Source organism: Lactuca virosa, chromosome 4, assembly GCF_052849685.1.
Source record: "Lactuca virosa cultivar CGN04683 chromosome 4, Lactuca_virosa_CGN04683_v6, whole genome shotgun sequence".
Taxonomy (NCBI): Eukaryota; Viridiplantae; Streptophyta; class Magnoliopsida; order Asterales; family Asteraceae; genus Lactuca; species Lactuca virosa.
In genome coordinates, this window is record NC_136429.1 from 25865634 (window position 1) to 25888385 (window position 22752).

Below are 22752 nucleotides of genomic sequence, written 5' to 3' on the forward strand. Positions count from 1 at the left end.
TGTTATTTTGTGGTAAATTTAAATTAAATTATATACATATATCATTTTGTGGTTTTTTTTATTAAATTTATATAATACTTAAATGTAATAATAAATGTAATAGCAAATGTATGGCCAATTAATTAATACAACTTTCCTTATAATTTTTAAATTTCTAAATTGAATCTAATTATTTTAGTTGTTTATTTATTTGAATTATTAGTTTAAATTTAAAAGATAAATAAGCACTTCAATTTTAATAATTATTTTTTTTACTTTTTTCTTATAATTTTAAATTTTCTAAATTGTTAGATCTTCATGTTTGTTTATTTTTTTGAATAACCTTGAAACATCCGAAAAATACAACCCAAAAATTTCGTTTTCAAAATCATTTAGCAAACATGAATATCATCGCCGTGGTATAAGATCATAAAACATGTATCTCAAAATCTCATAAAATCTGTCATCATAACACGATCTCATATAAAACATCAGAGTAAACTCCCAGGCTAAGAAAACTGTGGTGTGTGTCATGCCATCATCCCGAGACCTTTCCCTTGCTAGCTGAAGTACCTGAAACCAAAACTGAAACTATAAGCAAGGAGCTTAGTGAGCTCCCCCAAACTACCTCATACCATACAATAACACATATAACAAATACTGGGCCTTGCCCACTGCATTGGGCCCCGCCCGACATCGGACCAGAGTCCGGCATAAATTGGGCCCTGCCCACTGCATCGGGCCCCGCCCGGCATCGGACCGAAGTCCGGAATAACTTGGGCCCCGCCCACTGCATCGGGCCCCGCCCGGCATCGGACCGAAGTCCGGAATAACTTGGGCCCCGCCCGGCATCGGACCGAAGTCCGGAATAAACTGAACATAGCATAAGCATGAACATATAACATAATCACATATACTGCATCGGGCTTGCCCGACATCGGACCGGAGTCCGGAACATATACACATAACATAAACATGCATGAATGACGAAGACATCAAGCATACATAACTACTTCTCGGGACCACCCCGGCATCGGACCGAAGTCCGGAACTACTATCATCTAAACGGGTCAGCATTGTGGCCGTAGACCTGTTCCTACTGGAAGGAAACTCACCTCGTATGGCTGACTGCTGAAAAACTGGGTGAGGGATCCCTATCTGCTGCTCCGGCGACTCTCCGGCTATAATTCCATAACAACACTTAATCAAAACTGATAATCCCTCTTAGGGTAAAATGACCATTTTACCCTCCTGGTCAAAGTCAACGCCATGGTCAAAGTCAACTCTCAGTCAACCAAACTCGCCGAGTCCCTCTACCGACTCGTCGAGTTTATCGGTCACAACATCGGGACATCTCGATTCTACTCGTCGAGTCTCTCCTTGGACTCGTCGAGTTCTTTTGTTTCCGAGTCTCACTCATTTCTAACTCGCTGAGTCATCTCCTTAACTCAGTGGTTTCACTCATAATCAAAGAAGGGTTTGGGGACATCGATCAGACTCGTCGAGTCCCAAGAACAACTCGGCGAGTCCATTGCATGCTCAGATTATACAATTGATCCTAGGTGATTCCACTTCCTCTAATTCATATATCTGGACTCCTTAGGCTAGAATAACACGTAAAGTTGCTAACTTTACATGCATGCATGATGCTATGAAGCTAAATCACCCAAAACAAGCTAGAAATGAGAGTCTAGGGCATAGAATGGGATCTTGGCTGAATAAAGGTGGCAACTTTGTGCTTCTAGAGCTCAAAAGTGCCTAGATCTAAAGTCCTTACAATCCCAAAAGCTCTCTCCCCGAAATTAGCTTGGAAAGGACCCAAAATTGGCAACAAACAAGCTTTCATGAAGATCTAAGTGAAAATAAGCCAAGGTATAAACTTTATACCTTCAAGAGCTCTGAAATGCAACAAAAACTCTGGATCTCCTGCCTCTTCTTGAATCACCAATAGATCTCTTCCTTCTCCTAACTTCAAATCACACAAAAATGGCAAGAAAGGCTTTAAGACACTCAATGGTTGCTAGGGTTTCGAGAATGGACTGTGGAGGTGATGGAGGCTGGGGTGAAGACTCAAAATGTTGCTTAAATAGGGTGCAAACCCTAAGGATTAGGGTTTCCTCCTGATGGACCTACTCGCCGAGTCCATTTCTGACTCGTCGAGTAGTCCACTTAAACTCTGCGGTCCAGCTCGCATCTACTCGACGAGTTAGGGCTACCAACTCGTCGAGTAGCTCTTATAAAATGAACATTTAGAGAATTACTTTCGTACCAGGAATTGGGCGTTACAATTCTCCCCCACTTGTCTTAGACTTCGTCCTCGAAGTCTGTTGAATCTGGAAACATCTCCAGAGGGCACAAAGTCATGGGGAGTAACGAGGTGGTACTCAAGACGACGAAACTGATTCAGCAGGTTCGCGACAGACTTCAGAGGGCACAGAGTCGACAGAAGAGTTACGCAGACAGACGCCAGTCAAACTTGGAGTTTCAGGTTGGAGACATGGTACTCCTAAAGGTGTCACGTTGGAAAGGTGTCATTCGATTCAGGAAGCGGGGCAAGCTGGGCCCCAGTTATATCGGTCCTTTCAGGGTTTTAGCCCAGGTGTGCAAGGTTGCATATCATTTGGATCTTCCCGAGTAGCTTAGTCATATTCATAGCACTTTTCATGTCTCTCAACTGCGGAAGTGTCTGGTTTGTGATTCTACAGTGGTTCTATTAGAGGACATTCAGGTGGATGATCGCTTGAATTATATAGAGAGACCAGTGGCGATCCTTGATAGGAGGACGAAGACCTTGCGGAACAACGTGGTGGATCTCATGAAGGTGTAGTGACAACACTGAAAGGGTTTGGAGTGGACGTGGGAGCATGAGGACGATATAAGGGAGCATTACCCAGAGCTATTTGCGGCAGCAGACTTCGAGGAAGAAGTCTAATTCAAGTAGGGAAGAATTGTAACACTCGGTTCCAAAGTATTTATTATTTCGAACCTTATTATTAAATTAATTTGCAAATTTGGTACCAAGAGGGTGAAAGTGAAACTTTTGCGAAGGAGGGAGTATGTCAAGTGTACTCCTAGTATGTCGGGTGTACTCCTATTACGCCGGTCGTACGTTGTCTAGGGAAAAACCCTAATTTTTAGGGTTTAGACCCTATTTAAGCATCATTATGGATCTTGAGGATGCCCTCTCATCGGCCTCCTTACCTAAGAAGATAACCCACGAAACCCTAGCCCTCTTTTGAGTGTTATTGAGCTTTTTGTGATCTTGTAGCACTTTTGGGTGGTTCTTGGTGAAGAAGAGAGTTCCTTGAAGAAGAAGTGGTGCATTCAAGCTTTGGATCCAGACTTTACACCTTCTTGTGCATCCTTAGAAGGTATCAAGCTCACACCTTCGAGTTCTATGTTCTAGATCTCATATTGTTCATGTTTATGCACTTTTTGTCCTAAAACCATGGTCTTATAGAGCATAGGCTACTACAGACCATTTGAGCTATCCTTTATGGGCGTTTAGGAGTTGATAAAAATCTAATTTGGGGCGTACACCATGCTGTGAGCCTCCTTTGATTTTGGGTCACTTTTGGGCCATTTTGGGGTTATGGTCTTTCATATTTAGGCCAAATAAGGCAATGGTAAAATGGACTTTTACCCTAGGAGTCAGGATTAATGACTTAGACTCTTGGATATGGTTTTTGCCCTAATTATTAATTAGGATGTTATTTGATCGTATTTAGTGCAGAGATTTCTCGGATAGCAGCCCGAGCAATTATCTGATTTTTCAGCAGTTTGAGGTGAGTCTCCTCCTAGTGTTTAGTGGGTCGAAGGAACCAATATTGACCCATGGATTATTTTTATCTTTATTTCAGTTTTCTGTGTGACCTTCCATGTGTGTATGTATTGTATGTATGTCGGGCGGGGCCCGGTTCCAGGCGGTGCCTGATGGGGATGTTGGGCGGGGCCCATCACATGATACAAACGAATCTGTTCCGAGCAGGGCTCGATGCCGGGAGGGGCCCGATGGCTGTCGGGCATGGCCTATTGTATGTTTGATATGTATGGTATGAGGTATTTTGGGAAAATTACTAAGCTTTGTGCTTATGGTTTTCTGTTTATGTTTTAGGTACTCCCGGATCGAAGGGGAAGTGCCCGGGATGATCGCATTGCACACACCTTGATTTTTCCGCTTATTGACTCTGATGTACTTTTGGGATGTTATTTGGTTTACTCTGAATATTTTATGGTTTGACAAACATGTTTGGTTGATGGTTTACATACTATAAAAACAATTTTTTTTTAGTTTTGGGACGTTTTATATATATATATATATATATATATATATATATATATATATATATGTGTGTGTGTGTGTGTGTGTGTGTGTGTGACTTTTCACGTGAGATTAAAAAAAATAGAGATCTTGAGATTCAACCTTAGCCACATATTTCTCATTTGTCACTCTAAAGCTCCAGCATACCGGCAACAACAGGGTATACCCAATCGTAAATGATTATATGACAGAGAGGTATAATCATATATGATTATACACGTTTATACGTATATTCCTAATCATAAATTATTATATTTATATGTATGTATACAGGTTAAGTAATCATATATGATTATAATGGATAGTGGCAGAGGAGGCGGTGGTGGCAGAGGTAGAGGTGATGCAAGTGACGGAGCTGGCAGTGGTGGGGTCGATTGGTGGCAGAGGTGGTGGTAGTGGTGGTGACGGTGGCGGTTGTGGTTGTAGGGAAGGTGGCGGAGGTGAAAGGAACAGGCGGCGCTACATAATCGTTTATGATTATAACTAAACTTGTTGTGCCGGTATGATGGAGGTTTAGAGCGGCAGATGTTAATTATATGGCTTGGGTTAAACCTCAAGATCTTTATTTTATTTTGAATCTCAATGGAACATACATCTCTCTCTCTCTCTCTGATATATATATATATATATATATATATATATATATATATATATATATATATACAGAGAGAGAGAGAGAGAGAGAGAGAAAGATAGTTATGTTCAAATGAAAATAGTTATATAATTAAGGACGTGAGAACAAATCTAGGCCACATTTTTTTGCCATAAAACCCTCCCACATACCGGCGCGATGAATGAACGAAATATTCATGTGTGAATATTAACGACGACCATTGGGCCAAATATTTCATTTTGCCGCAAAACCCTCCAGCGTAGCAGCGCGATGGAGGAATTTAATATTCATATGTGCATATAAACCACTACCACTGTAACCACCACTAGGACATAATTTTTTTTCCGCAAAACCCTCCTGAGTACTTGCACAACGAATGAATGTAATATTCATATGAATAAGTAAACTCATATATGAATAAGTATATATGCATATTCTCAAGTGATTATTCATATATATATATACATATATATATATATATATACATACATATATATATATATATATATATATATTGATTGGTTTTGAGCATAACAAACAATCCCTATGTGTGCATGCAACCCTAGTTGTAGGATCTATGTTTTCACTATTGGACATGCAAGTATTGAACACAAAAGGATAAACCGTTTGAGGCATCTACTATAACCGAAATTCATAATAAGAGATAGCATACTAACCTTTGAATGTTATGTAGTAATAACAAACAATTCCTTGAAGTTGTTGAAGCTTGAGAACTAGTGTCACAAGTGTAACACCCCTAATGGCTTACAAACATACTTAGCAAGAGGATGTATGAGAGAGGAGGAGGAGGAAGCTTCAAGATTTTGGCTCTTCTTAGGGTTAGAATGGTGGCCGAAATCTCAAAGGGGTATGCCCTTTATATAGTTGTCAGTAGCTTAGAGCCAAAGTTAGGGTTTTAAGGAGGAAACCCTAATTACTTAGCTTAAGGCCTAAGTAGCCCAAGAACCCCATCCAAGAGGCCCTTGGACTTTTAATTAATTCCTTTAATTCCAAATTAATTTCTGATTAAATATTAATTAAATAATATGATTTCTAATTAACATATTATTTCCATAATACATTAATAAATCATTTTTTTCAATTTATTAATCAAATAATAAATTATTCCTCTTTCTCAATAGGTCATCCTGTCATGATGCTAGTATGAAGGCAACCCAAAAGGACTGTGCTACTATTAATTCAAGTACATACCAATTATAGTTATGGGCTTAGACACCTAATCCAACAGTCACCCACTTGGATAAGTCTAATAACTATAATTGCAAGTATAACTTCAAAATTGTCTAGCAAATTGTAGCTCTCAAAGCCGCTGTCGAACACTGACCTAGTCAGTTACGTGTCCTGAGATAAGTGATCATATAATCCTCTATTCTACTACATATCATGTGGACAAATGACATGGAACATAATCATTATCATTGTCCAACAGTTTTGTTTCCTAATTTCTGATTTGTAATGACAAAGAACTACAATTGAACATATCAATTAAGTCCTGACCGGGCCCGACACATAAGTCAACACCAAATCATCGAGGGGCCCAAGATATCGCTTTTCCCGTTTGGGGAAAATGAACAGATAAACTTTGACTTATATGCTTGCACTGTTTACTCATCAAATCATGCACAACAATACATTTTATAACATCAAGTTACTGATGCATTCACGCATTATCAATTCACAACCAACTCGTAAACAACAACTCATATATCTTCGTTTAAAGATTATACGATATTATCGTCTTAGAATTACTCGTGATAAATTCCATGAAGTAATTCTCTGAGCGTGGTTTAATCCAATACTTAAATCCCCATTTCAAAAGTACTCATGAATTTTGCAGAAAACCATTGCTATGTCTAAACCATTAGACAACCTACAACCCAATTCACGACAGCCTTAATTCATTACTTACTTCCAAAGTATGATCGACTATGGATATTTGAATAATCTAATTATTCAGGAAGTAAAACATGCAAAAGTGAAACAAAATGATAAACAATTTACAAAAGTTACTCATAACTAAATCTCCATTATTTAATCATCAAATGTCAATTACATTTATTTGTTACAAGTTTCTAAATATCAATCTAATCACTAAAACTAACATCATCCTTCATACCAATGCTCCTCGCATGTTGAGCATGCTTAACCCTACTCATACCCTTTGTGAGGGGATCGACAGGATTCTCTTCAGATGATACCCTCTATACGACAAGGTGTCCTCCTTCTACTCGATGTCTGATAAAGTGGTATTTTCTGTCCATATGTCTAGATCTGCGATGATATCTTGGTTCCTTTGTCAAGGCAACCGCTCCTTCGTTATCGTAGAAAATCTCTATTGGCTCCTTTATGGATGACACAACTCCAAGGTCTCCGATGAAGTTCTTCAACCATATAGCCGCCTTTGATGCTTCGCTTGCTACAATGTACTCTGATTCACAGGTAGAATCAGCCACCGTCTCCTGCTTGGAACTTTTCCAAGTTACAGCTCCTCCATTAAGGGTAAACACCCAGCTAGATTGAGAACGAAATTTGTCTCTGTCTGTCAGAAAGTTGGCGTCACTATACCCAGTAACTCTTAAGTCATCGCTGCCACCAAGAATAAGGAAAAAGCCACGTCAGGGCGATATCCAATGAGCTTTACCTGGATTTCCATGATATCGACTAACCATGCTCAAGGAAAAAGCCACGTCAGGGCGAGTACATGTCATAACAAACAAGATCGATCCAACGGCGGAAGCATATGGAACTCAAATCATTTTTTCTATCTATGCATCAGTACTCAGACTCTAAGTCTTACTCAGTTTGGTATTACTTTGGATAGGCAGCTCTCCTTTCTTGGAATTTTCCATGCTAAAACGCTTTAGAACCTTATCCAAATATGTACTTTGACTAAGTCCAATTAGTCTTTTACTCTTGTTTCTCAAAATCCTTATTCCCAAAATATAAGCAACCTCTCCCATATCCTCATAGCGAAACACTTTCCAAGCCTAGACTTAACCTCTTGCAAAGTTGGAATGTCGTTTCCTATATGTAGTATGTCATCAACATACAATACCACGAAGGTGAATATACTCCCACTAGCTTTGACATATACACAAGAATCATCTTCACTTCTAGAGAAGCCAAACTCTTTAACTCTCTCATGAAAGCAAAGATTCCATCTGCAAGAAGTTTGTTTTAATCCATAGATTGATTTATCAAGCTTACACAATCTATTGGGGTACTTAGCATCCACAAAAACCCTATGACTGACTCATGTAAACATCCTTAGCCAACTTTCCATTAAGGAAAGTGGTTTTGACATCTATATGCCAAATTTCATAGTCATGAAACGCAGATATGGCTAACATTACCCTAATAGATTTAATCTTAGCTACTGGTGACAATGTCTCATCATAGTCAACCCCTGGGGATTGAGTAAATCCATTCGCAAACAGTCGAGCCTTGAAAGTGTGTACCTATCTATCCCACACGTTCTTCTTCTTGAAGATCTATTTGCACCCAACTGTCTTATGACCTGGTACATTGTCAACCAAATTCCAAACTTGGTTGTCATACATGGACTTGATATCGCTGTCCATTGCCTCTTTCCACTTGGCAGACTCAGGTCCCGCCATTGCTTCCTTGTAATTAGCAGGTTCAACCAAATTTACCAGTGTGCTATCACTGATAAACGTATGGTGACAACCCGTAAATTTCTATCTTGTAAAGTGAATCCAATCAACCAAAAGTCAGACTAAATTCTATTGCATTTTAGCCTTGTTAAGGGACATTCTAATAAGTTCTAAGCCTAGTACACTTAAGGATTGAGTGTTTTGAAGTATTAGATCGAGATCAGAAGGCTGCACCCGAACCACAAAACCAAACACATGAGGTTCACGGCCGTGAACACTCTTCTAGCCGTGAACTACCCTCCATATATGAGAGTTTGCTTCATTTTTCTTCATTTCTCCAAGTTCCAGCCGCAAACACTCCATTCTCTCTCAAGTATCATCCAAGAAAAGCTCTCATTTCACTCCCAAAACGTAAGCATCTCTTCCTTTAGTTGTTCATGCTTAGCGACCCCTTTATTCTAGCCTTGATTCATCACTCTTTGTCACCATCTTCAAGATATTCAAGATCTTGAAGGGTTTACGGCCGTAAACCCTTCGTAAGGGCCGTAAACCCTTCAAAGGATCTTGGTCCGTAAACTCTCCCAAGGCCGTGAACTCATAGAGTTTGGCCGTGGCCTCCTTGTGATCAATCACATGTGATTCTAACACTCCATTGAGAGTGTTTCCTAGTTCCTAAGGTTGTTTCCCTTCATGTTAGTTGTTTTAAACACTAATTATATACATATATGTATCAATATATGTCATTTAGGACTCGTTTGTGCCTCGGGACTTCATTCGTGGAACTTCTCATCCTTACTCGAATCTTCAATTGAATCACCCACATAAGGTGAGTTCATACCCCTATAATCAATCTTTTAAATGTTTTAAATGCTTTTAAGGGGGGGGGGGGAATACAAGTTGAACACAATTGTATTGTGTTAATGTTTATCTGTGATAACCATCACATAAAAGAATTTCTTATGCTTTTATAAGTGATCAAATCAATTCAAAAACTCTTTTAAGTTAGGTTACTTTTGTAACATCCCGAACTCCGCAGGTATATTTCGAATCCCACCTCTTTATAAGTTGACAATTGAAGTCCCTGGAGTTGGTTGAGTTGGGCCATGAGAAGTATAAGGACTAAAGTTGCCACTTTGAGTCAAGAATGAGTACGCTGGGCGTACATAAGGGTACGCTGAGCGTACTAGGCGCGCCCTAGTACGCTAGGCGTACACTCATGTACGCTGGGCGTACTCATGTCAGGTGTAAACCCTAATATTTAGGGTTGGGTACTATATAAACACCCTTATAGCTCATTTCCTCTGATTATCCTCAGCCTCCATACCCCAGAGAACATTCCAAACCCTAGTTGTGTGTGTGAAGTGTGAGTTGGTGTGCATTTTGAACCTTTGAAGTTGAAGTCAGTGCACTAAGGAGTTGGAGAAGGAGATCAAGGCTATAGATTTGAAGTTGTGTTGTGCCCTAGAAGCTTCAGAAGGTAAAAAGCTTGGAACTTTATGCTTGTGTGTTATAGATCTAGTTATTCTAGCTTTATGGAAGTTTTCTTGTCCAAAAGTCCCAAAATGGTGCATGTGATGACTTGGACGAAATGGGTTGTCCTTTCAGACCTTATAAGAGGTCCTAAGTGATAAAAATGAAGTCCCAATAGCTAGATTTGTCTCATGCATGAAGTAGGAAGGTCTTAATGGATTAAGACCATGTGTTAAGAACTTTCTGGATGTCCAAAGTGATAAAGTTCGAAACTTTATGGTTCAATGGCACATTTGGTTGATGGATCTGGAAGTTGGACTTAAGTGCTTAAGCCATTAAGCACTTATTAGGGTTTTGGTTTAACCCCGCGTACGCCCAACGTAATTCCTATACGCCCAGCGTACGGGGTCAACCACCCCGATGGCGGTCAACATAGGGCTGGCGTACGCCCAGCATACCGGAGGAGTACGCCCCGCGTACGTCCTCTGACTGGACTTTGGACATTGAGCTTCGGGATTGGGCCGTTGTTAGACTATTTGGACTTGGGCCTTGTTGGTCCCTGAGTGGGTCAGTTTCGATAAGGGGTCCTATGGTAAGGCCCAATTAGGAAGTTAGGCCCAATTGTAAATTGGGCCATTGTTGGGTTGTGTTTTTGGACTTGGAGTAGTGGATGGATATTGGGCCTTGGGCCCAATTTAGTGAAATGGACAATATGGACCCTTTGGCAATTTGGAGATCCCACTTATTAATTTAGTATTCTCCATTTTTTAGGCCGTCAAGGTGATCAGTGAGGCAGCGGTTGGAGACTCCCAGTTCAGTTCTGCACTACTTGCTAGGTGAGTTATCCTCACTATATCAACAGGGTCTAAGGCAGCAAGGTCGGCCCTTTATGGATTGTATTCGGATTATTATATGATAAGCCTACTGATTTAGATCCTTGTTGTAGGATCATTGTTATGATTGTGATCTGTTAGATCGGTTTGACTGTTATCTGCATGCTATCGTTTGTATGTTATCCATGTGCACATGATTGTTTGTTTGGGGGATTGGGTTGAGGCGGTCCTGCTTCGTGCTGTAGGCCAACATACCCGGGGTGGTCCGGATAGGCTGCAGGCCCTGAGGAGGCGGTCCAGTTAGACCGAAGGCCCGGCGAGCGGTCTGGATAGGCTGTAAGCCCTGCGAGGCGGTCCAGTCATGCTGAAGGCTCGAGAGCGGTCCAGATAGGCTGTAGGCCCTGAGGAGGCAGTCCAGTCATGCTGAAGGCTCATTATATATGTTGTTTGTTATTATCTTGTTGTGTGGTATATGTTGGTATTTCGGGGGTAACTCACTAAGCCTTCGAGCTTACATTTATTGATTTTTGTTTCAGGTACTTCAGGTGACCATGGCAAGGCGAAGGCGTGACGTACACATCCTCACATTTTATGATTTTGGATTTCTGGGAACTCTTATATGAAAACATTTTGAAAACAATTTGTGAACTATGTTGATGGTTGAATAATTTTATTTACCCGGATTGGTTTTGAAAAGTTTAAATTTTTAGTAAATTTTTGGGTTGTTACAACTTTGTTGTTTATAAAACTATGTTTTTAAAGTACAAGCATAACTCAGTAGATAATCGAGTCTTTTCTACAAATCAGGGACAGTACAAAACAAACATACTAGTAACTATAATAGGTATAGTTTAGGGGTTCAGGACATACTATAACTAGAACATGAAAGAACATACAATAACAAGCACAGAAAGGAACATACTATAACTAGAACAGAAGGAACATACGATAATAAGAACAAGATAACAATAATGTGAAACCACTACTTCATGACATAGCAATATACTTGTTATGCCGCGTTTTGTAACCAGAGTCTCCTGGAGGGAGAGCGGACATTGTGTGTATAGATCTATACGGGACTGACAATCCCGCATCCCGACTGTTCGCTACAGTTTGGCCGGCAGGCCAAGGGATGACAAATGTCACATCAGTTTCGGCACCAGCAGGTCGTCGTGTTAAACACTCGTCAATCAGTATGGTTATAACCACCTCACATTTTAACCTTAATTAACAAACTGGTTTTAAGGTAGTTAGTGTTCAGTAGTTACTTTATACAACATTACTGTACACTTTCATTTTCCCATCACATTCATATAGTGATCTTCTCACATAAAAGGTAATGCAAACTATTTTCTAGTAAAGATAGTCTTAAACTTGGGAAGACATACATCAATACAAAAGACAAACAGAACAGTCGAGTGTTAGTACATTCAGTTAGAAGGGGCCTATAATGCTAACTTTATGATTGCTCGATAGATACATCAGGGATATATATTAATCGGGTCCGACAGACAGTAGGATGTTTGTCTTCCGCTTCATTTCATGTTCCTTGTTTGGTTGTGGGCTTGGAGCAGATTCACCCAGTCTACTATCTATCCGATCTTAGCTATATATATATATATATATATATATATATATATATATATATATATATATATCCCGTACACACCAAGTAATCATAAGGAGTATCAGGTATGGGTCAGGTCATAGTATACAAATTCAATATACCATTTTCTAGTACAAAAACATACTTCTCAGATAGAACACTTAGTAAACTAAACTAGAAACTTACCAGTAAAAAGTTTAATTCATTTTATTAAACCAGTATAACTTAAAGGACCTTTAGTGGTTAATTCTATAATACCTTAGTTTATACATCAGGGTTATATATAATTAATATCCGATAGGCAGTTGGATGTGTGCTTTCCACCTCATTCCCTGTTCCTTGTTTGGTTGTGGGCTTAGGGCAGATTCACCCATTTAACTGTTCGTTCGATATTAGATTATATATAGCTAGTATAAACTAAGTGATTATAGAAGGAACTATTGTGGTTACCATTTTACTAAAGGAAATATATGATTTTCTTAAAGAATGTTTTCATCAAATATAAGGAACTATTACAGTCAACTCCGTAAGTACCAAATGAATACGCCAGGGTTATATACAGTGATGATCTAACAAACAATGGGATGTGCGACTTCCGCCTCATTCCTTGTTCCTTGTTTGGTTGTGGGCTTAGGGCAGATTCACACAATCGATTGTCTGTTTACTCTAAATTGTATATAACTTGTATCCATTTAGTACTCATAGAAGGAATTGTAGAGTCATTTTTACTTTCATTCATCACATCAGAAAATATAGGATTTTCTGGAGGAGCAGGCGAACTTTTCTAAAAGAACTTACAACTTACTTTTCATCACTTAAATACTTATGAACTCACCAGCTTAAATGCTGATCTACTCTTTCAAAATAACTTGTATTCTCAGGAAACTAGTAGACAGGTACGCGCACTGGGATTCAGAAGTTGGAGTTTAGTAGCTTCATGACTTGTTTTATTATTTACTTTTGGAGTCTATCTTTTGTGAATCACATACTTTGTAAACACTTTCATATTAATGCAATGGTTGTTTGTTACTTTGATTACTATGATGCATGTGTTGTGATACTACATATGACGTCCTCCGCCCCCGAATGTTTCCGCCGTTCCGGTTTGGGGGTGTGACAGATTGGTATCAGAGCATTGTTTATAGTGAACTAAGTATATCAACCTATAAAAGATATACAACTATAAATGCAATGGGGCCGAAGTGCTCTGACTAAAAGTATATTTTAAAAATATAACAATATTTATAAAAGTATACATACATGCTTATACATATATACATACTAGAACAAGTATCACAAGAAGAACAGAACATAAGTATTTAAAGGTTGTACACTACGCTCAAACCTGGACAGTTATGTAATCATATCTGGGATCAATATAGCCTGATCAACTATATTCATTTGAGATATGACCGACATGTGGTTCGGAGTGATGTGGTGTTTCAACAGTCTTAAAACTTACCTGACTCTATTCAAGGGATTTCTAGATCGGAACATAAAATTAAAATACTATAGGAGTATTTTATTATACTATAAGACAACAACAAGTTTAAAACATACCAAGTTCATTACATTAAAATATTATAGGAGTATTTTAGGCACTATAAATAACATATGTGAAAATTTAAAAGACCCTTCTGGTAGGTCTATGATTCCGGAGTGTATACTTCCAAGGTTTTATATAATTGAGATTTTATAGACTTAGAATTTGTGATCTATGCTTCACTTCATGTTCCTTGTTTGGTTGTGGTTTTGGAGTAGGATCACTTATTCGAAGGTCTATTTAATCTTAAATTATATACAACTTGTATACATTGCGCAATTATAGGAGGACCCGGTAAGGATCACCCCATAAAGTTACACTTAATCTCATGACAAACCCATTCTCGCATGACACTTCCATTCTCGCATGACAAACCCAGATAGATGTAACCACTCCATCATAGCAGTCAGCAGAGGAGTCAAGGGGAAACAAGAAGAGATTCAAGAGTAGCTTTCCAAGAAGGGAATAGCCGAAGAAACTAAAACGTCTTATGCGTCACACTAATAAATAATAACCTTAATTGACTTAGTGAGCTAGTGATTTCACTACTCACACTAGCTGAGAGCTTATGTGATTGAATTTGGTAAAGCATGGAATGCCCATTTACCATTCGTCGAGTTTTCATACAACAACAGCTACTATACTAGTATCAAAGTTGCTCCATTTGAAGCCCTCTATGGCCGGAAGTGCAGATCCCCTCTGTGTTGGGCTGAGGTGGGTGACACGCAACTAGCTAAAGGACAAGTTCCTGACAGCACTCTCACTGGTCCGAAAATCATCCAAGAAACTACAAAGAAGATTTTTCAAATTCGTGAACGATTGAAAGTGTAACGCCCGTGTTTCTAGGCTAGTCATTAATGATGATGTAACAGTCTAGGTTAACCTTTGTAACTCATTTTGAAATAATAAAAATGTATTATTTGAGTATTATGTGTTTTATGCTTAATTGTGTGACTTAAATTAATTACGGATAAAAATAAGCGTTAAAATAAAATATTATATAAACCCAATATCTGTGAAGGAAGTTGTAGTGGTCGTGACAAGGATTCCGGATATATAAAGAATGCCGAAATCCGAGTTATAACGAAGAAGTTATGACCTGTCGAAGTTTCGCGACAGAACCGGTATGACACTGCGTGACGTAAATAGTGAATTTACGATAGAGCGATTTTTTAGCCTTAGCGATCTAAACAAAAGTCGTAGAATACGTTAAACCGAGAGCATGCATGAAAAGAACGTCTAAATCTGACTTCGTACGAGGAAGTTATGATTTTTTGAAGTTTCGACTTAGCAGTATGCAGCCCAAAGTTCAAGTATGACATCGAGTGATTTCTAGCCGATAAAATCTAAACGAGAATCGAAGATCTCGTCGATATTAGTGCAACGGTAAAAAGACAGACGAAAACGGACGTCGGATGAAGAAGTTATGAATTTTTAACGGACTTTTCCTGTCCCGGCCTGTTAAAAATACAACTTTAAAAATAAAGTCAAAATTAGCCGACGGAGTCTAAACGAAAGTTGTAGAGCATAGTCTCGTCTACGCATGAATATAAAGAACGTCAAAAACGGAGCTCGTATGCAAAAGATATGCATTTTTGAAGTTTTTAAATAAAAATAAATAAAAAAGTTCGAAGTTTATCCGAAGGGAACGCCCCCGCGTTCGTTTTGCTCGTCCTCGGATGAGCCACGTCGTAGCTGACATACGCTTGCATCGGATAGAGAACCTCGCCCCACTCCTACACGCCGCGTACGAGGGAACGCGATGCGCACCCGGAACGTGTTGCGTCCCTCCGAGGAACGGCCTGCGTAGCCGAGGCCAGCCTCTTCCTATAAATAGGATGTGAGGCCAGCCGTTAATGGTTGCTAATTTCTCATCCTTCACCCCTTAAACTTTCTTCTACTTTGCAAGAAATACCCCCGAAGTCCCGGTATCATCCCGAAGCTCCGAAACAAGTCCCGAAGCCCCGAAGATCCCGAGAAAAAGAGTTTTCGAGCCGAAACTCTGCCCGCGTGAAGCCCGATTTTTGAGAGAACATCCCAGTTTCATCGAAGAATATTACTTTAAGAGCCGAAGTGCTGTCCGAGCATCGTTTTATCAAGTGAGTGTGTAGTCATTTTCTTCTAACACATAGATCTGAATTATTCTCTATAAAATACGTACTATGTGTTTATATATTATATGTTATTTGGAATGAGTATTGAATGAATATTTTATACAAGTTTTAAGCTGTATATGAATGTATATATATATATATTTATTTATTTATTTATCTACAAATATGTTGGGTAGAACGTGGGTAGATAGTTGATGTGTGATGAAATAAAATGATGAGAGGCTTCGATGTTGTTGTTGATCTAGTAATCTAGCGGAGTATGGATGACGTCCACAGACTCTTTCTAGACAGTCTAGTGGAACGCTGGCAGGTTCATAACCTGTAGGTGTTTGTGAACGATGTGTTCACCGGTGTACTCTATCCCCCTCATGGTTGCCTTTAGGACATTTATTGTTGAGGAACTCCCTTTACAGTAGTTTCCATCCTGATGAAAATTCATAGACTAGGTCCCTTGTGATAGTTGTTTTTAGGGACGTAAAGTGAGGATAACGGGAATGTGTAATCGGGTTATTGTTGGTTGATGAAGTTAATATAATTATTTATTGTGGGTTGAAATCCCTATATGCTCACCAGGCTCCCAAGCCTGACCCACTCAGTTTTTCTTTGTATTACAGGTAGTGGATCCAGAGCGTAAGTTGGATGACTTATCAAGATATTTTGGATTATAGGCCAGTAGTTGTAAATAACTGTTGTAAGGCTTATAATGTGCCGTTTATGCTTTTGGTCTGTATCGGAACATGACATCCCGAAATTTTGTTATATAATGAAAATACATTTCTTTAAGAAATGCTTTGATAAATTTTTATCATATTTTGTTTTGGGAACAAATTCCGCAACTCTTTTAATCAAAGGATTACTCTGATTTTATTTTAAAAGCATAAATTAAATCGGTCTTTTTTGGCCGTGAATTTGGGTATGTCACAGTTGGTATCAGAGCATTAGTTTAAGCGAACTAGGAATTTGTAGGATTTCTAGACTTAAACTTAGAATGCTAAGTGAAGATTGTGAGATAAGTGTATGTTATATTTTAGACAGGAGCACTAGTTTATTTAAGAAGGATGCCTAAAAAGCTTTTATGTGCTAAATGTTATATGTTTGCCATATATGATATTATTTGTTCAGATCTACGATTTGTTGCCAACCGGATCTAGAAACCTTATGTGTTTAGGATTCTAAGCGTAGGTTTATGGTATTAGAACTAGCATGTAAACGTTTCGGAGTGATATGGATGATTTAAATATCTATCATGAATGAGGATCTAAATTCACCTTATTCGGTGTATAGATCAAAAAATGGCAAGAACTAGAAGCGGAGTTGGAAACGCAAACGAAAACAAGAATCAACCACCTGTAATTAAGCAAGTACCTGTTGTAGCAGCAGCACCTGAGCCAATGACAATGGTTGGTGTACAAGCGATGATTCAAACAATGTTTGATCGTCAAATGGAAGAAACTAGAAGTCTGCTTCAGCAGAATCGTGAAGAACTTACAATATCAATTGAACAGCCCGAATTGAATGAAGAGCAGTCGGATGGAGGAAACTTCAGTGGGATTGTTGGTCAAGCCAACCCACCGTTAGTTAGACGTAACAACCAGGATGGAGGAAACGACGGACGTGGATGCAAGTACAAAGATTTCATGGCATCCAAACCACCGTGTCTATCCGGAAGCCCGACGCCGGTGGAAGTTATAAACTGGATCTCCGAAATGGAGACAATGTTCGAGAGTTGCGAATGCAGCAACAGACAGAAGACCGCTCTTGCGATCCCTTTGTTAAAATCTGGAGTATTGAGTTGGTGGAAGCTGTTAGCTGACTCGATGCCCAAGGGAGAAGCTAGCAAGATGTCTTGGGAAGACTTTGTGGTGCAACTGAAATTGCAATACTGCTCTGAACAGGACCTTCTAGAAATCAATAATGAGTTTCAGAATTTGAAGAAGGGAAGAATGAGTGTTACTGAATACCCTGCTAGTTTTATGGAAAAGATGAAGCTTGTTCCATATTTAGTTCCAACTGAACTCCCTAAGGTCAACAAGTTTGCCAATGGATTACCAGCGGACTTTGGTACAATGGTTAAGAAAGCAACCACTTTGAAAGCCGCCATATGGGCTGCTAAGAATGCTGAGACTCAGATCAGGGAGAAGGGTCTGGAGAGGACAGATGTTGGTGAGAAAAGGAAGTTCGACGTACCTTCGAGGTCCAATAACAAAAAGGGTAAATTCTCGAAGTCTAGTTCGAGAGGAGGAGGAGGCGAAGCGAAATGGTGCGACAAATGAAAGAAGAAGCATCATGGGAAATGTGACGGGGAAGTCACATGTTTAAAATGTGGAAAACCAGGGCACTATGAAAACGAGTGCACCATCACTAAGAAAGTCTACTATGGGTGTGGTGAGGAGGGGCACATCTCAAGAGACTACTCGAAAAAGAAGGAGGCAGCAAAATCCAACATTCCACCAAAACCGAAGGCGAGAGTCTTTCAGATGACACTTGAAGCTATGAAAGATGAAGCTGATGTCGTTTCAGGTACCTTTCTCATAAACAAATTGTCTGCCCAAATTTTATTTGATTCGGGAGCCAACTACTCCTTTATTTCGCATGAATTTGGTAGAAAACTAGCTTTGCCTGTCGATAGACTAGATAATGCTTTATTAGTTGAAGTTGCGGATGGCAAGTTTGTACCTGTTATCCATCGTATGAAAAACATCTTAATTGATTTAAATGGGAATAAGTTCCACGAGGAATTATTGCCTATTGAGCTAAATGGTTTCGACATCGTGCTGGGAATGGATTGGCTTAGCGCCAATGATGCCGAAATATTGTGCAGGAAGAAGATAGTAAAAGTAAACCCATCAGGGAAAGAGTCATTTATGGTGTATGGGGACAAAAGCAGAGTAAATTCTTGGATTATTTCTCTAATGAAAGCCAGAAAGTGTTTGGCCAAAGGATGTACATCATATTTCGCATTCGTGATTGATGCAAAGAAGGAGAAAAAGGAGATGCAGAGCATTCCTGTGGTGTGTGATTATCCGAAAGTATTTCCCGAAGATCTTCCTGGATTACCGCCTGATCGACAAGTAGAATTCCGTATCGACTTGTTACCAGGAACGACGCCAATAGCAAAAGCACCTTACCGACTAGCGCCAACGGAGATGAAGGAGCTGATGATGCAACTTTAGGAGTTATTGGACAAAGGTTTCATTAGACCTAGTTCATCACCCTGGGGAGCTCCGGTGTTATTCGTAAAGAAAAAGGACGGGAGTATGAGGATGTGCATTGATTACAGAGAGCTGGATAAGGCAACGATAAAGAACAGATATCCATTGCCAATGATAGATGACCTGTTCGATCAACTGCAAGGCTCAAGCTATTTTTCAAAGATCGACCTAAGGTCAGGATATCTGCAGCTGAAGGTGAGAGAGCAGGATATCGAGAAGACTGCATTCAGAACACGATATGGACACTACGAGTTTTTGGTTATGTCGTTTCTAACTAATGCTCCAGCAACATTCATGGATTTGATGAACAGGTTTTGTAAACCGTTCCTTGATAAATATGTGATAGTGTTCATAGATGACATTCTAATTTACTCGAAAAGCGAAAAGGAGCATGACAGACACTTACGAGAAGTGTTGGAAGTCTTGAAGAAGGAGAAGTTGTATGCCAAGTTCTCCAACTGTGATTTTTGGATTCGAGAAGTCCAATTCTTGGGTCGCGTGGTCAACCAAGAAGGGATAATGGTTGATCCAGCTAAGATTGAAGCTGTGATGAAGTGGGAACAACCGAAAAGTCCCACGGAGATCCGAAGCTTTCTGGGATTAGCCAGATATTACCGAAGGTTTATCCAAGGCTTTTCTTCGATCGCTACTCCATTGACAGCTTTGACCCACAAAGGAGCTACTTATACTTGGAGTGATAAGCACAAAGAAGCATTCGAGTTGCTAAAGAAGAAGCTATGTGAAGCACCGATTGTTTCTCTACCCGACGGAGTTGAGGACTTCGCTGTCTATAGCGATGCGTCTGGGGTTAGGTTGGGTTGTGTTTTGACCCAAAGAGAAAAGGTGATAGCATATGCGTCTCGACAGCTAAAAGAGCATGAAAAGAACTACCCAACTCATGATTTGGAGTTGGCAGTGGTAGTATTTGCTCTAAAGATATGGAGGCATTACCTCTATGGCACGAAGTGCAAACTTTTCACTGATCATAAGAGTCTCCAATATCTCTTTAATCAGAAAGAATTGAATATGAGGCAAAGACGCTGGCTAGAGTTACTTAAGGACTACGACTGTGACATACTTTACCACCCCGGTAAAGCCAATGTTGTTGCTGATGCTCTCAGTCGGAAAGTCAATCTTGAAATAAAAAGACCAAGAGCGTTGAGAATAGAAGTTGTCTCGACAATTGTGGAGAGTATAAAGAAAGCTCAAGAAGAAGCTTCTGAGAAGAATGACCGAAAGGGAGAACGTTTGGGCAAAACGCTAGTGTTCGGTATAAACAGTCACGGACTGAAGGTATTCCAAGATCGAATTTGGGTGCCTAAGGCAGGAGGAATAAGAGATCTTCGGATGGAAGAAGCTCACAAAACCACGTACTCGATTCATCCTGGCAGCACTAAAATGTATAGGGACCTAAAACCCTACTACTGGTGGCCGAAGATGAAGCTTGATATCACAAAGTATGTGGCCGAGTGTGTGACATGTGCTAGAGCTAAGGCACAACATCAGAAACCATATGGGAGTTTAGAACCTTTACCTATACCTATGGGTAAATGGGAAGACATCGCTATGGATTTTGTCACTAAACTGCCCAGAACAAAGAACGGTCACGACATGATTTGGGTGGTCGTGGATCGCTTCACTAAGAGTGCGCACTTCATAGCAGCCAATGAGAAATGGTCTATGGATAAGCTTGCGAATTCTTACGTGAAGGAAATGGTGAGGCTTCACGGTGTTCCATTAACGATTGTATCAGATCGTGACAGCCGCTTCACCTCAAGGTTTTGGAGAAGTCTACAAGAGGAATTGGGTACCAAGTTGTGTTTGAGTACAGCTTACCATCCACAGACTGATGGTCAGAGCGAACGAATGATACAAACACTTGAAGATATGTTGAGAGCATGTACCCTAGAATTCCAAGGTAACTGGGATGAACATTTACCTTTGGTAGAATTTTCCTACAGTAATAGTTTCCACTCGAGCATTAAGATGGCACCTTATCAAGCTTTGTACGGACAGAAGTGTCGTACGCCGTCTTGTTGGCTTGAGGCTGGGGAAAAACAGTTTATGGGACCCGAGATAGTCCATCAGACTGCTGAAAAGATGAAAATAATTAGGGAGAGAATGTTAGCGGCTCAGGATCGTCAAAAGAGCTATGCTGACAAAAAGCAAAGACCGATGACATTTGAAGTTGGGGATTCGGTTTTGCTTAAAGTCTCACAGTGGAAGGGACTTATAAGATTTGGTAAAAGGGGAAAGTTAAGTCCAAGATTTATTGGACCGTTTAAAGTTCTTCAGAGGATTGGGAACCAAGCTTACAAGCTCGAATTACCCGAAGACTGAATGGTATTCATAACACTTTCCATGTGTGTTATTTGAGGAATTTCACGGGAGAAGTTCCCGACATAATTCCAATTTCTGAGTTAAGGATTGATGAAAACAAAAGGTTAATTGAAGAACCAGAGGCAATCGTTGACCGTAAGACTAAGAAGTTGTGACGCAAGATGGTAGAGTTAGTGCTTGTCCGTTGGAAACATACGAATGGCCAAATCTCACCTGGGAAACGGAGAGTGACATGATGAGTCGTTATCCGCATTTGTTTGTTGATGTGTGATTCCGGGGATGGAATCATCCTAAGGGGGAGAGAATTGTAACGCCCGTGTTTCTAGGCTAGGCATTAATGATAATGTAACAGTCTAGGTTAACCTTTGTAACTCATTTTGAAATAATAAAAATGTATTATTTGAGTATTATGTGTCTTATGCTTAATTGTGTTACTTAAGTGAATTAAGGATAAAAATAAGCGTTAAAATAAAATATTAGATAAAACCAATATCTATGAATAAAGTTGTAGTTGTCGTGACAAGGATTCCGGATATATAAAGAATGCCGAAATCCGAGTTATAACGAAGAAGTTATGACTTGTCGAAGTTTCGCGACAGAACCGGTACGACACTGCGCGACGTAAATAGTGAATTTACGATAGAGCGATTTTTTAGCCTTAGCGATCTAAATGAAAGTCATAGAATACGTTAAACCGAGAGCATGCATGAAAAGAACGTTTAAATCTGACTTCGTACGAGGAAGTTATGATTTTTCGAAGTTTCGACTTAGCAGTATGCAGCCGAAAGTTCGAGTATGACATCGAGTGATTTCTAGCCGAGAAAATCTAAACGAGAATCGAAGATCTCGTCGATATTAGTGCAACGGTAAAAAGACAGACGAAAACAGACGTTGGATGAAGAAGTTATGAATTTTTAACGGACTTTTCCTGTCCCGGCCTGTTAAAAATATAACTTTAAAAATAAAGTCAAAATTAGACGACGGAGTCTAAACGAAAGTTGTAGAGCATCGTCTCACCTACGCATTAATATAAAGAACGTCAAAAATGGAGCTCGTATGCAAAAGATATGAATTTTTGAAGTTTTT